The sequence below is a fragment of the Hydra viridissima genome, unplaced genomic scaffold (genome assembly GCF_058129835.1).
Source record: "Hydra viridissima isolate aposymbiotic clone 2 unplaced genomic scaffold, HvirCarnegie_v1 scaffold_1, whole genome shotgun sequence".
NCBI classification, from domain to species: Eukaryota; Metazoa; Cnidaria; class Hydrozoa; order Anthoathecata; family Hydridae; genus Hydra; species Hydra viridissima.
This window is the reverse complement of record NW_028324300.1, coordinates 40,060,539-40,074,741: the sequence shown is the minus strand read 5'-3', so window position 1 is coordinate 40,074,741 and position 14,203 is coordinate 40,060,539. Positions and strand designations below refer to the sequence as shown.

The following is a 14,203-nucleotide window of genomic DNA, read 5'->3' as shown; positions in this document are numbered from 1 at the left end:
TTTTATGACACCAATATCTGTCAGCGAGTGAGATTTGTTAGTCGTCCCTAACAACAAATTAAAAATACATTTATTTTTATCATACTGGATACTATTCGCTCTACAAATTCTAATTGAAAGAAAAATTCATTTGTCTTCATCAAATTTATGTTCAAAACATTCTTTATGCCTGACCTATCCTTTTTGCCCGTTTATTTACTATATTTACAATTACTGTGAGGCGGGGTTTTGTTGTGTTACTCTAACTCTTCTGACAATATATTTAGGGGAATTGGGATGGGGTTTTGGGGGTTTTGGTAGAGGTTAGGAGGTTTGGGTTAAAGGTGTGTGGGGATGCCTTTTGGTTCTGTGTAAACACTCGAACTTGGATGAAAATACGCGCGAACTTTTCTTTACGCGCAATATTTCTCCTTTAAATCTCTAATAATTCTTAAATCTCTAATAATTCTTTTCTTTTAATGTTCCGTAATCTTTAATAAAAAATTTCTCCACTTAAAATTATAAATGCTATATCTTTTAAACTCCTTTTATAAAATCAATCAAAACTCCTTTCGTATTTCTTTTTTTTATTCAGCATTCACGGACTGACTCAAACTAACTCTAACTTCAAATTACACTTCTGTTTTGTATCTCCCCGTTCACCCATCGAACCCCGTTCACCTTCTCCGACCCTTTTCGTCCCTCAGACTCTTTTTCTAATCTTTCTCTTCTAATCTCTTTTCTTCTAATCTTTTAATATTTCTCACTCCACCTTTTTATATCGGTTCTAATGTTTTTGGGCGTTGGCGTCTTTTCATTTTTTATTCGTTATTGTAAAATATTAATTAATGTCTTTGGGTGGTATTGCTTTAAACGGCTTCTTGTTTTACTAGAATTAGCTTCCTCACACTATTATTAACCGCTGATAGAAGACTAAGCAACGCGTGTTCATAATGTAGATATGCATGTATATCCTTAAACCCATCCTTAAACTCCAAAGCACCTAGTAGCAGCACCGTGACCATTCCTGTTTTAAAGTCTAAACATTCAATATATAGAAAATGTTTAGGATATCTTATATTTGATGATAAAATAATGCAAATAAAGCAACAGGAGTATAAATTATCAACTTTAGTAGGATTGAGAAATAAAATATTAAATTTTGTCTACGTTTAATGACAGTTTTGAAAATTACTTTTAAACTCATTTATTTGAATAATTCTTAGTTAACTATTTGAAGAGGATTTTTCCATTTTTATGAGAAAAGCACCTTTCGGCTTGTAAACGCTGTTTTTTGTGAATGGCATTAAAGTCTATTCTAATAATGACATAAAGGTCTATTGATATATCTTGAGCTTTTTGTAGCAGCACACGGTGCATAGGAACATACTCTGAAACCTTGCAACACATCCCCAGAAAGTTTATTTTTGATTATCATTAGAAAACGTTTCCTCATTCAAAAAACGTAAACGACAACTTTTTTTAGTGGGGGCCTGGGGAGAAAACACATATTTTAGGGCAGTGCCCAGGAATTTTGTTGTTCAAGATAGGTAACTAAGAAGCATGTGGCGTACTCAAGTTTTTAGTATGTTGATACTGGTAGCAAATGAGGATGACTTGCAAAAAATTAGGGTAATTGGAGCTAAACCAAGTCCGCCCCGATCCCTAACTGCCCCCTTCCTAGAACTACATCTCCTTTAATTGTAAAAATTTTTTTTTTGTTCTATCATGAACTTAATAAAAATTCATCGACAGATTTCAAACTTCATCAAAAAATCTCTTTTCGTTTAAGATTTATAACAATGCAAAGCTTAAAATTACCCCCTGAAATAACTTTAAATGGTCTCAACTTTTAAAAGAAAAATTTTTTTTTGATGTAATTTGAAATCTGTCGATGAACTTTGATCATGTTTAATATAAAACAAGCAAAAAATTGAAAAGTGTTTTTTGGAACCATACCCTGGGGAGGGCTATTAGGGGTCGAGAAGGGTTTGCTACAATTATTTATTACAGTAAAAAAAAAAAAAAAAAGCTCTGATTTTTATGGTTACATTATGATTGATGTTTTACATTTCAAAGTCATACTAAAAGTTTGTTCATAGGAGATTTAACACTTTTTACAAACTACATTCCTGCAAATAGAAAGCTACTTTAAAAGTGCTTGTAGTTGTAAGCAACAGCCGCGTTTTTCAGCGCCTCTATATAGTTTGGGCTGTGCTCTCCAACTTTTCTCATTCGCCAAAATTGATTGAAATCCTGATGAATGGATTCGAGAGCTTGTTCAGTCCAGTAACCTAAGCCTATAGAATAGTAGAAGTACAAAAGAAATGCAAGTTTATTTAATAAATATTCGTTGTAAATTATGCAAATTCTACTATTCAACTGTTGAAATAGAGTATTTAATTACTAAGATTAAAAATTATTTTTAATCAAATTTAAAAGTTATTTATCATACCAAAGACTCCACCTTTCATGTTGATAAATTCAATAACATGTTGCTCAATTATGTGTACCTTCAAAGGAATTGTAGCCCTTAGATTTCTATAGCTCGTAGAGAACTCCTCTAGATCTTTAACATACGTGGAGGTTAATTATTTTCCAAAATTTCCATGGACTATTTTTTCAAAATCTCTAAGTACCTTAATATATTTGGCAGCGGAAACTCCAAGACTAAACTCTTGAAAAAACAGTTCAAAGCAGTCTATGTTTTTAAGAAATTTATGACAAGCATTGCCTTCCAAACGATGCTGCCCAGGGTAGGACACTCTGCAGATGTTTATTTTAGACAGATATTGATTAACTAACTGTAACCCACACTCCTTGTTTTCAAATTTTTTTTAATCTCTTTTAAAATTTTGTCTACAACACCTAGCAGTATATGTAGTCCAGGAATATTTACAAGTTCTAGTATTTTTTTGTTTTTGTTGCCTGTTAATAAAGGGGGGTTAACAACATTAGTGTACTTTTTTGCTTTTTTTAAATTTGCACCATCAGTCTTCGATTGGTCGTACAATGTACACAAAGACTCTAGAGTATTATGATCAGCTTTTTGAAAGTCAGGAGATCACGTCATGCAATACGGACAAGGGTGTTTTGATGTTGCAGTTTGTTTTCCAACCATTTGAAGCAAAACCTTTAAATCTTCAGATACTGTGTAATCTAAGGATGAAATGTTTAACTTATCCAATATTAACCGCAAACTATGGTATTTTTCGTTCAATGAAGGCAAAATGGCCAATATAATAGTGTGTGGACACAAATCTTTAAAATCTTTGCACACATATCCGTCACACTTGCTCAGTTTCTCTGGAATTTTATTATTTTTTAACTCTGGTTTTAGGGTTATTGACAGTGTAACTTTTAGGAATCCCTGCCCTCCATCTACACCTAATTTGATATCAACATCATTTGTTTCTTGACTTCTGTGATGAAGTACCATTGCTACGAGTTCTTCAATGTCATTGCAATACACAATAGGAGTATCTTTTTCTACCAACTATACATTCATAAAAAATCAAAATGAATTATACAAATTGCAATCCAGTATTAAAAATTTTTTTCGGAAATAGTTTACTTACCTCTTCGCTTTCCTTTAATTCTAATAGCAATGGGAGTTTATCACAATTGAATAATTTTCCAATTGTTTCGTTGTTCTCCATCAGTTTAATATTGAAACCAGATTCCACACTTTTTCGTACTGCCTCACTTCTCAGAAATCGTGCAACTTCAATCATGTTGCGATTACTTAGAAATCATAATAAAGTTATTACAAAAATTGGCTTTAAACTCATTACAAATTTATTTTTAAAAGTATTTTTAAGCAACAAAAACTTACCTGGAATGTAGTTTTAATTGAAGTTTGTTCAATTAATCTAAAGAAAAGAAAGGTTTCTTAACCTCAGTCTTTCCGAACGAGACAGTGAGTTGCTTCGGACCAAAGGTTTTCAAAGCTAAGGTGTTCTCTGAGACATTTGTGCTGAAATCTTTGATAGAGCTGGACAGAACTTTTCCTTGCGTTGTTGGGGATGTTGATTTTACAATGGCAGTCAAATTCTTTTGTCTTTCTAATTTCGCACAGGGATGTGGAATTCCTTGTCCCACTTGGGCATAGCAATGTTGACAAACTAGTCTTTCTGCAGGTTTATTTGAAACATCTTCAGCGCCTTGATAAACAAGCTTTCCCGAAACACATAGGGGCCAATACTTTTTCCATTTTTGATTTGCGCCCATTTTCACAAATAAAACATTCACATTTTTTCCCTCTAATAACTCTGGTATTCAGGTCTAAATTTTATAGCACATGTATAGCAACTATAATAACTAAAACAGCGAAACTAAATTTTAAATGAAGTAAATTAAACATCAATATAATTATAATTACCTTCATAAAACGGCCGCATAATGAAGTAAGGATCAGTCCCTGCAAGCCTTTTTCTACAATTTGAGCAAAGCATGGTAGGAAGGTCAGAATTATCCGCTGAATAATCTTTCCAGAGTATAGTTTTGATAAGGTTTGAGTAGTCATTTTTCTTTTTATTTAGATTTAAATAAGTTGTTTCAGGATTATTTATTGGTCTTAAATCCGTGCCTTTTCTGAAGCAGCAAACGCAAAATTTTTTTACAAAATCACTATGTTCTTTTGCATGTTAAGGCATTTTAAATGAATGCTTCAAATAAAAACTTCTGATATGGATTGATAATATTAGCATGATATGTCGGTCATATCAATCAAATGTCAATATAATGGTTATAAACACATGTCACTATAACGGCTAAAAACATGCTTTCAGTTCGTATATCAACGCGTGCAAAGAGTTATTATGCAACTGTTAACAATTAGCAACTGCTAGCTTTTACTAATTGTTAATAATTAAAGGTTGCTTTGCTTTGTTTTTATTTCAATAAAAATGTAAATAGAAAGTAATAAAAATTATTTATCCGTCTGTAAATTTCAATGTTAAACAAACATTTTTAAAAACTTTAAAAGAAATATTAATAAATCTATCACAAACATTTCTGAAAACCTAAATATGGGGCATGGGCTCGATTTTGTGGTGTTCGAGAAGATCCCCCAAATCCCCCCAGGGTATGGTTCCTAAAACCACTTTTCAATTTTTTGCTCATTTTATATTAAATTAGATCAAAATTTATCGACAGATTTCAAATTACATCAAAAAAAAATTTTTCGTTTAAAAGTTTAGACCATTAAAGTTATTTCAGGGGGTAATTTTAAGCTTTGCATTGTTATAAATCTTAAACGAAAAGAGAATTTTTGATGAAGTTTGAAATCTGTTGATGAATTTTGATTTAGTTTATGATAGAACAAAAAAAAAGTTTTTACGATTAAAGGAGACTTAGTTCTAGGAAGGGGGCAATCAGGGATCGGGGCGGGCTTGGTTTAGCTCCAATTACCCTAATTTTTTGCAAGTCATCCTCATTTGCTACCAGTATCAACATACTAAAAACTTGAGTACGCCACATGCTTCTTAGTTACCTATCTTGAACAACTAAACTCCTGGGCACTGCCCTAAAATATGTGTTTTCTCCCCAGGCCCCCACTAAAAAAAGTTGTCGTTAACGTTTTTTGAACGAGGAAACGTTTTCTAATGATAATCAAAAATAAACTTTCTGGGGATGTGTTGCAAGGTCTTAGAGTATGTTCCTATGCACCGTGAAAAGCCATCTACAGCCGCAAATCAAATAGATTCCTTTTTTATAAATGACGTAATTTTAGGTTGAGTATTTCTAACTTCAAAATTTGTTTCTTCGTTTGGTCTTTTTTTCGTTTCTTCAATTTTGACTTCCATGCATAACAGCCGAGAGAAATTTCGGGCCCCGGGTAAGTTCTCTTTAGGGGCCCTCATTATGATCAATTACATACCCAGGACCAAAAGAAGCGTACTCTCGTCATTGAAAATGAAAAATAAAAGTTAATTAAATCTTTTAAAAGTCAAAACTATCTAAATATTTTAAAAATTACTTTAAAAAGTTGATTGTGCACACGCGGGGCCCTGGGAATCTTCCCCGTCCACCTCCTCTCGGCGGCTATGCTTCCATGTGAAGATTTTTTAAATGACGAAGAAGACCACTTGAAAATCCTTTACACGTTGTTGTTTTACATAAATTACAAGTGGCAGATTCTGTGTTTTTTTCTTTGGTAAAATTTTGCCTTGCCTTAGATCCACTTGACATGATGCGGTATATTCATTATCCTATTAATTAAATAGATAAAAAAATACTAAAATATAAAACTATATTACTTACCATAAAAATCCCGAATTAGTGTGCTGATTGTAGATAAATTATTTTAAATTAGTTGTAATTACAAAACATATTTTAAACTTCACTTACTTGTTTTTTCACTTATTTTACTTTTTACATACAAACTTCTTTCTTAACGTAACTAATTACTTTACTTTCTAACTACCAACTTTTATGCGTGACTAATTACTTTTTTTGCACGTACAAGTATTTGTAACTTGTCCGTAGTTATTTTATATTTAACATATCAGGGACTCCCCTTTATTCATTGTAATTTCTTGCAATTGTGATTATTTATTAGATTAGTCACCAATATGTTGCAGTTTTGGTTTGTGTCTAAGATATATAAAATATTATTGAATTTGATTTATAAATGGATTTGGTTTGTTTATTTAAGCTTTATATGCTGTAAGTTACAACATATAAAATTTAAGTAAATCAAATCTATTCAAAAATCAAATTCAATAATAATATTTTATCTATCTTAGACACAAACCAAAACTGCAAAATATTGGTGATTTAATTGCCCTTTATAATATATCTTCCTAATTTTTATAGAAATTTACAAAAGGGAAAAGGAAGTAATTAGTACTCAAATTTTGAGTAATAATATTTTTAAAAACCTTTATAAATGTTTAAAATGTTTTAAAAAATTACCGGGATTCCTGGGAAATTTCATTGAAATTACGGGAAAACGGGATGGTTTTTTTTACCTACGGGATCCCGTTTGAGAAACCCTAATCATGACAATTGGAGTGAAGAGAACGATTTCTAACTGCATTTTAACAGAACTTTAAACGCTTCCACAAAATTAAATCAGAATGAGGTTTTAAGTTGTATTAGAAAATTCGAACGTTGATTCGAATTTTCAATTACAACTGAAACTTTCACTCTGGTGGATTTTCAAAAACCATTATGAGCGAACGAACGTTTTTCAAACGAGAGCATCGCCGCAGGAGTTGAGTTGTTTCACGGATGAAAATCCCTAACTTTATTTATTTTCTTGTAAACAATTATTTCTGAACGAGCGGTGTGAAAAAAGTAAGTGTTCATGATTTTATTCTTATGTATAATGTTAGAATTAATTTTGAGCAGAATAATTTATTATAATAATATATTTGTTTAAGTTGAGATTTTAGGTAAAAAGCGATAAAAAGTTCAGCTAAAACAATGACGTAGTATTTCTTTGATTAAAGTTGTAAAATTGTGTTTTTTTGGTTTTGTTAAAAAGATTATTTGATATTTTTTCTCTTCAAAACTAGTTTGAAAGTTTAAAAGTAGGTGACCATGAAATTCTTATGCGATACTTCTCGTTTGAAAATTTTAAAAATGTATTTTCTAACCGTTTTGACAATTTTAATCGACTTTTACCGCTTCTAATTGACGTGCTTTCGTTTACTTTTTAATATTTTTCGTTGCTAAAGCAAAGAAATAGAAAGCGAAATGTTTTTATCTTATTTCAAAAGTAAATCATTTTGCATCAAAAATCTCACGCGACTTTAAAATCAATTTGCGCGCTCTTTCAATGCTTTTGAGTAAGCATCTGATTGGCTTATTTGTTATTCGTATTTCTATTGGTTGTAACGCGACCAAAGTTTGAAAACGGCGTACGACAAGTTTCATAAAATATTTTAGTTCTGTATTTCGTAACTTATTTATTTGTTTAGTAAATATTTATGAAATAAAAAGTATTTTTGGAATTGATTTGTGATCTTTCGGATTGTTTTAATATCTTCGATATACAAAATCATATCCGTTTTACTTTTATTAAACACGATATCGTATTTTCAAAATGTTTAAAGTTGATTGTCTTGAGTAATTGTTGTTGCAAATAAATATTAATAATAATATTAATATGTTGTTATTCTTCTTCTTCTTCAGATGACACTCAAGAGATATTCATCAAGTGCTTCTTTGAAGCGCAGGCGTCAATTACCGAGGACTTGAAAAAATCAATCGATGAACAAAAGTGGAGGATTGTTATAGGCGGTAGAACAACTGCTCATGAAGTTTCATATGAGAAATATTTCATGGAGAAATTATCTGCCGCAGGATGCAAGTTGAATGGATTACGTGTTTGGAAAAACATTTTATCTGAGGATGAGAAAAAACTTATCACTTTATGTTCGACCAACGTTCGTGGTGTCTTGTTATTTCATCCAGTGAAGATCGATGGATGGACACCGACACATAAGATTGAGTGGTTGGTAATAAACATCGATCGTCATATTTTTGTATCAATTAACGAGTTTGAACGTTTTGTCCTCCCGTGGATTCGACTCGCTGAAGTATTAAATCTTCACCTTCACGACGACACGAACTTCATCGACGACATTTGTGAATCGCTTCGTGATTTGAAATTCAAGAAGTTGGTGATCTGGTACCGTGGAGAATTTTTTTATAACATCGAAGAGTTTAAAGTAAGAAACACGAAAAAATGTTTAATATGTTAAATAAAAAATAAATACAAATGTAAATATGTAAAAAGTATATGTAATACAAGAAAGTTTTTTTAACATCGAAGAGTTGAAAAAGTTGAAGTGATAAGAATTACTTTTGATTGTTTAAATATTTTTAATTTGTTAAATAAATATGTAAAATGTATAAATAATGTTAGAATTATTTATGAAATGAAATATAAAGTAATTTTAGAAAGAAAAAAACAATTTTCTTTTAAAACATGAAAGGTGGAAAAAAAATGGAAAAGAATTTCATTTTTATTTGGAGTTTTTGTTGCGAATATTTGTTGTATATTAAAACTGAAAGTTTTTTTACTTCAAAAACTGTAATAATATTATAATTTGATGTTTTAATAAACTTCAAAAAATCACGGAATTATAATAATACAGTGTAATTTTATGTATTGATATTATAATAATGGAAATATTTTAAGAAATAGATTGTTTTTTTTTGTTGTCCTCAATGGTAACTGTTATGAAAAAAAATATTCGAGTTTTTAAGATGAGATTCGATCATTTTTTAGAACGGAAAGTTTTTTTTAATGTCAATGAAAAAAAAAAAAATTAGAACTCAGAAAATCGAAAAACAAAATCTTTACGAATTTTTTAAAAGCTTCGAACGGTGGACATTTTTTTTCTCTCGAAGGAGGACAACAGTTTTAATTTTTTTTTTTTTTTTTTTTTTGTAAAAAAAATGACTTTTGCTGAAGATAATCAGCTAATGTTTTGTTTCGAGAAATTTTCGGTTGTTTTCAAATCAAGGTTTTTTTCAAGCCCAATCATTTTGATTGATTTCGTATAAATTGGGTCATTTAATTCCTGCTGTTTCCATAGCAATCAAAATAACCTTCAGAGAAGAAAATAAAATGGTGATTAATGTCCGAATTGTGATGAAGCTCTTCACTTACTTTACAATTATCTTTCAAATGGCAAAGCAGTAAAGGAACAAATGCTGTTTAAGTGAATTACAATTTTGTTCAAAAAGGGATGAATGCTTAAAATGTCCAGTTGACATTTTAAGCGTTGTTTACGCTGTTCGTTTTTGGTCCATTATCAGCCACAATCATTAAATACATGACAAACGAAGAGATAATGACATACAACTGCGTTGCATTAAAATAATTATATTTGTTGAATGAACCTCATCATTGATTTTTTTTTCAGGAAAAATAAAATCAGAAACTTTTCTTTTTTCATTAAAGAAATTCCCATACTTGATGTTTTAGTGTGTTAAACTAGGTATAAAGTGTTGATTCGAAAAAAATATGTATGGAAGGATAGGCATACATGACTTCACTTGTTTGTTATTTAAATGGTTTTGACCAATTATATAGTTATAAGTTTTAAACCTCAGATTCAGAGGCTGCTTTAAAATATCCCCCTAACTCCACTCCGCAGTGGATAATTTCGACTTTTTAAAATGGGAATGAAAATGGGTAAAACTATTGCCGAAATTTAAAAAAATGTGATCGGAAGAAATTTACGCTAAAACCATTTTGTTGTAATTTGGCGTCTGAAAGGGCCTGCGATCCAATAATTATGGCTGGTTGTAGTGTTGAAGTGTTTTTATGTGCCTAATTACTATAATCGTGCTATATATAGCACACTTATGGCGACTATTAAACTAAATATATTTATTTTAGCGACTTTAACTCTGTTATATCGAGTAGAAAATTTATTATATGTGTTGGCTTAAAAGTAACAAATGTAAAAGGTGTTGATCTTCAAAATATAATTTATAATGTATAATCGGTATTATGAGTTGTACTACATTGGATGCCTGTTTCATGCTGGATATCTGCCAGTGGTACATTATGGCTCTAGCTATAGATTTAAAATAGAAGTTGTCTAGGCGGCAGTCTACTCTAGAACTAAAAATTGAACCATCACGAACGCTTTGCCACTTTTTGCAGTTTTTGCAAATCCATTGATAAACATTAATTGCATTTTTTAATGCGTTTAATCCAAAAGGAAGTCGCCATGTTTCACAATAAAAAATGATTTAGCAAGTGTCTTTATTGAAAGCCTTTTAAGAACGGCCATTGTTTCTCTTACAATATTGCATACATCATAAAAGTTTCAGTTTTCTCGTAATGTGTCGTCTTGACCCAACGATATATATTAGGGTAAGGTTGCCAATATTGTACCCCCTAAGACAAAATTAAAAAATGTAGGCAATCTACTGAGTAGAAACCTGGATATTTAATTGGATTTCATAATTTAGGGACTGTTTGTTGTAAACATGTTTAAAAAGCTCAAAATTTAAAAAGCGTTAAGTCTCGAAGAATCAAACTAAAAAAATAGCGCTAAGAGTACAATTAAGGAAACGAGATCCTTAATTGTACCATTGTAATCCGATATTGTACCACTTTCTTGATTTCAATTACTTTACAGCTTTGCAAATATTTTATGATTTTAGATTTAAGGGATTTAAAGATCTGATTAAAAGGAATGGTTTTTATAAAATCAGCAATTGGAAATATTTTACAAATGGGCAAGCTAAGATTAAAATAGTGGAGGAAGGTAGATATTAAAGATAGTTATACTAAATAATGTAAAACAATATATACTACATCTGTTTTAAAAACAACCACACTAAATATTGTAAAATAAAATACATAAAAACATTATTTTTGGCAAAAGTTTCAGATATATTGTGTCTGTTTTTGATTAACACCTGCATAGCCAACATGACACCAGCCTTGACATATTGGTAAAACTGAACTAGAGAGTGCATCTTTTTAAGGACTGCTTGTCAATACAAGAGTAATACTGAAATTTTTCTTTTTTGTTTAAGTGGTGAAGTTTGTTTTGTAAGTATGGATATTTCTTAATTGAAATCTCATAAGGAATTTGTTAAACTTTACACGCATTTTTAGCGGTCAGAATGGTTGCGTCGGTACAATTAAGGATATGCCTTGAGGTACAATTTACGCAACTAATCTGACATTCAGTTAGTTAAAAAATTTGACAACTAAAAATAAGATATTTTAAATTCTAGGTATTTATTTTGAATTTAGATAAATTATGCTTTAACATAAATACACTGAACAAATCATATCTTCTACTTTCTTTAGTGAAATACGCTTAGCCATAAAAACCTAAAATAAGAAATCTCCAATAACAAACCAACAAGAGCTTACTCTGGCCTTAATACAGTTGGATGACAAAAAAAAAAGTTGACTACTTAATTTCATTCAGCAAACATAAAAAATAAATTAAAAAATTTCTTTTGGGTTGTAAAAGTAACAAATTATGTTAAAAGTACAATATTAGCAACCTTACCCTAACTAGATGTCTAACTTCACAAAATTTCCGTAAAAAATAGTGAAGCATGTTTTTTAAGTTTTTAATGCCGGTACCCGTTTTATTTTAACTGACAATAATTGAAATCTTAGGTCAAGACAATAATATTTATTAATTAGATATCTAACTGCGGAAGCGCGAGTTAGATATCTAGTTAATATATATCATTGTCTTGACCTAAGATTTCGTGTTCTTCCACTACGAATGTTGGTGCGCTTAGCCTACCTCGTGGCATTCTTTTACAAAAATCAAAGTAATTCATTCATAAAACTTTAAAAGTTCATTAAACTTAAAAAAGTTTTTTTTAGTTCATTAAAAATAATCAAAAACTTGATTTTTTTACTTTTAAAACTTTTTTTTGTTAATGAAATTAAAACAACAATGATAATAATTTTTTTATTTTTGATGAAATTTGTAATGCTTGTAAAGTTTTAAGTTTATAAAAATAATGTTAATTATGCCATGGTAATTATGTAATTATGTAAAGTTTTTCTTTCTTTTGTTTCATGTAATAAAAAAAACTCCTCCGTAAGTACTGAAAAAGCGTAAGGGTATTTTTATTTTACGCCGCCTAACTGAAGGATAATCGAAAAGAAATACTGTTAACTTCACAAACTTGTCTTTGAAAACTGTTTGAAGCATATCACTTTCTTGTAATTTTCCTTTTATATTTGCCAATAACATTTATTGTTTATTTCCCTCTGCGCGAAAGCTTCGCGACCCTCTAGAAGACTCAGTAAACAAACTGGCGAGATCGAAAGATAAAATCGAAAAAACAGCGCAACGAGTGGGGTGGTGTTGCACATACTTTGCTAGTTAAATAAAAAGAATTTTTATTTCGAGGAGATCAACACATTTTACTCAGTATTGAATGCAAATGGTCGGCGTTGGGTCACTTTTATTCAAAATTATTTTCGTTGCTCCGAGAAAAACTAGGTGGATGTAAGCTACAACAATGTCATTGATCAGAGATGCACCTTAACTTCAAAGAGGGATACCCCACTCTGATAACCACTTAAATGCAACAGTTGATTACTTGAAGCTGAAAAACTTTAAAAATTTATATAACTGCATAAATTTGGCAAAGTAAAACCAGCACATCTAAAAAGACGTTGTCCCCCTGTCATTCAAGCTTGCTAAAGTAACTACAGTAGCGTCCGAAAGTATGTAAAATAGTTAAAAAAAAAAAAAAAACTTTCAAAAACGAAACAAAAATCAGTTTACTCTTGATATTCGCAGATTTTAAAATTTTTATCATAAAATCCTTTTTATGTCTTTTTTTTCAAAGCGTGCTAACGTAGATAGATACATTTCACATATTTAGGTCGCTGGCCGGCCATCTTGTTAGAGAATAAACCACAATTATGGCGGGTTTTTTGTATGCTATTTGATAATAACCAATAACACCCTAGAAAACAGGCCACGTGCATGTATATTTTCAACTGTTCTCACCAGACTCATGAGCCAAATATTTCTAACATCGACTCATCAAATGTATCGATGGTTTTTCGGCTGAATTTCTTTTTCGCACTGATTTACGGCAAATGTTTTTCATGTGCAACTAAATTTACGGCTAAATGTTCTCTTATGCTCTTAAGCTTATTTATGGAAAAGTGCAAGTGTAATTTTATGGGTTTTATCTTTTTTAGGCTATCTTCACTTTCATTACATTTTTCTTGTATTTAGAAAAATTTGCAAAAGTTCTTGATCATATATTTATCAACTGAATGGAAGAGATTTGCACAGGAGACTCATTTAATCAATATTTAATTGAAACTATTGTTGAGCATATTTACCAAGATAACGAAGATGAACAAATATAAAATGGAATCTTTCCTTGAGATGCTAAGTCTCTTGGGATCGATGGGAAGTCAATTTAGAGAACGAAAGTGATTAGGAAAAAATACTTTAAATTTTTATTCTTGTGATGTTTTCCAAAAAAAATCAGACACTTCCTTTGGCTTTTAATAGGAAAGTTTAAAATTTTCAGGAAATACTTGTCACAATATATAGGAAAACAATTGCTTTACATATTTTTACTTATCTAACCCTTCTTAACTGTTCAAATTTTCAAATAACAACTTCTATGACTGCATTTTTACCAAATTTCACTAAAGGACTTATCCTATAGCAAACATTTGTTTAAGTAAATTATCAGAAAAAGAAACTTATACAAATGTTTCTAACAAATCTAATAA

The 14,203-nt window shown here is 30.4% G+C and overlaps 2 pseudogenes across 1 annotated transcript; both read right to left on the bottom strand.

Annotated features, from left to right (window-relative positions):
- The window catches only part of LOC149894961 (uncharacterized), a 273,741-nt pseudogene that overhangs the window by 212,366 nt on the left and 47,172 nt on the right, over positions 1 to 14,203 (bottom strand).
- LOC149894963 (uncharacterized) lies at positions 2,770 to 3,807 on the bottom strand (annotated as a pseudogene). The gene is made up of 2 exons (XR_016449245.1): positions 3,558 to 3,807; positions 2,770 to 3,475 (listed from the first exon to the last, which is right to left on the bottom strand). The product of XR_016449245.1 is annotated as an uncharacterized LOC149894963 (transcript).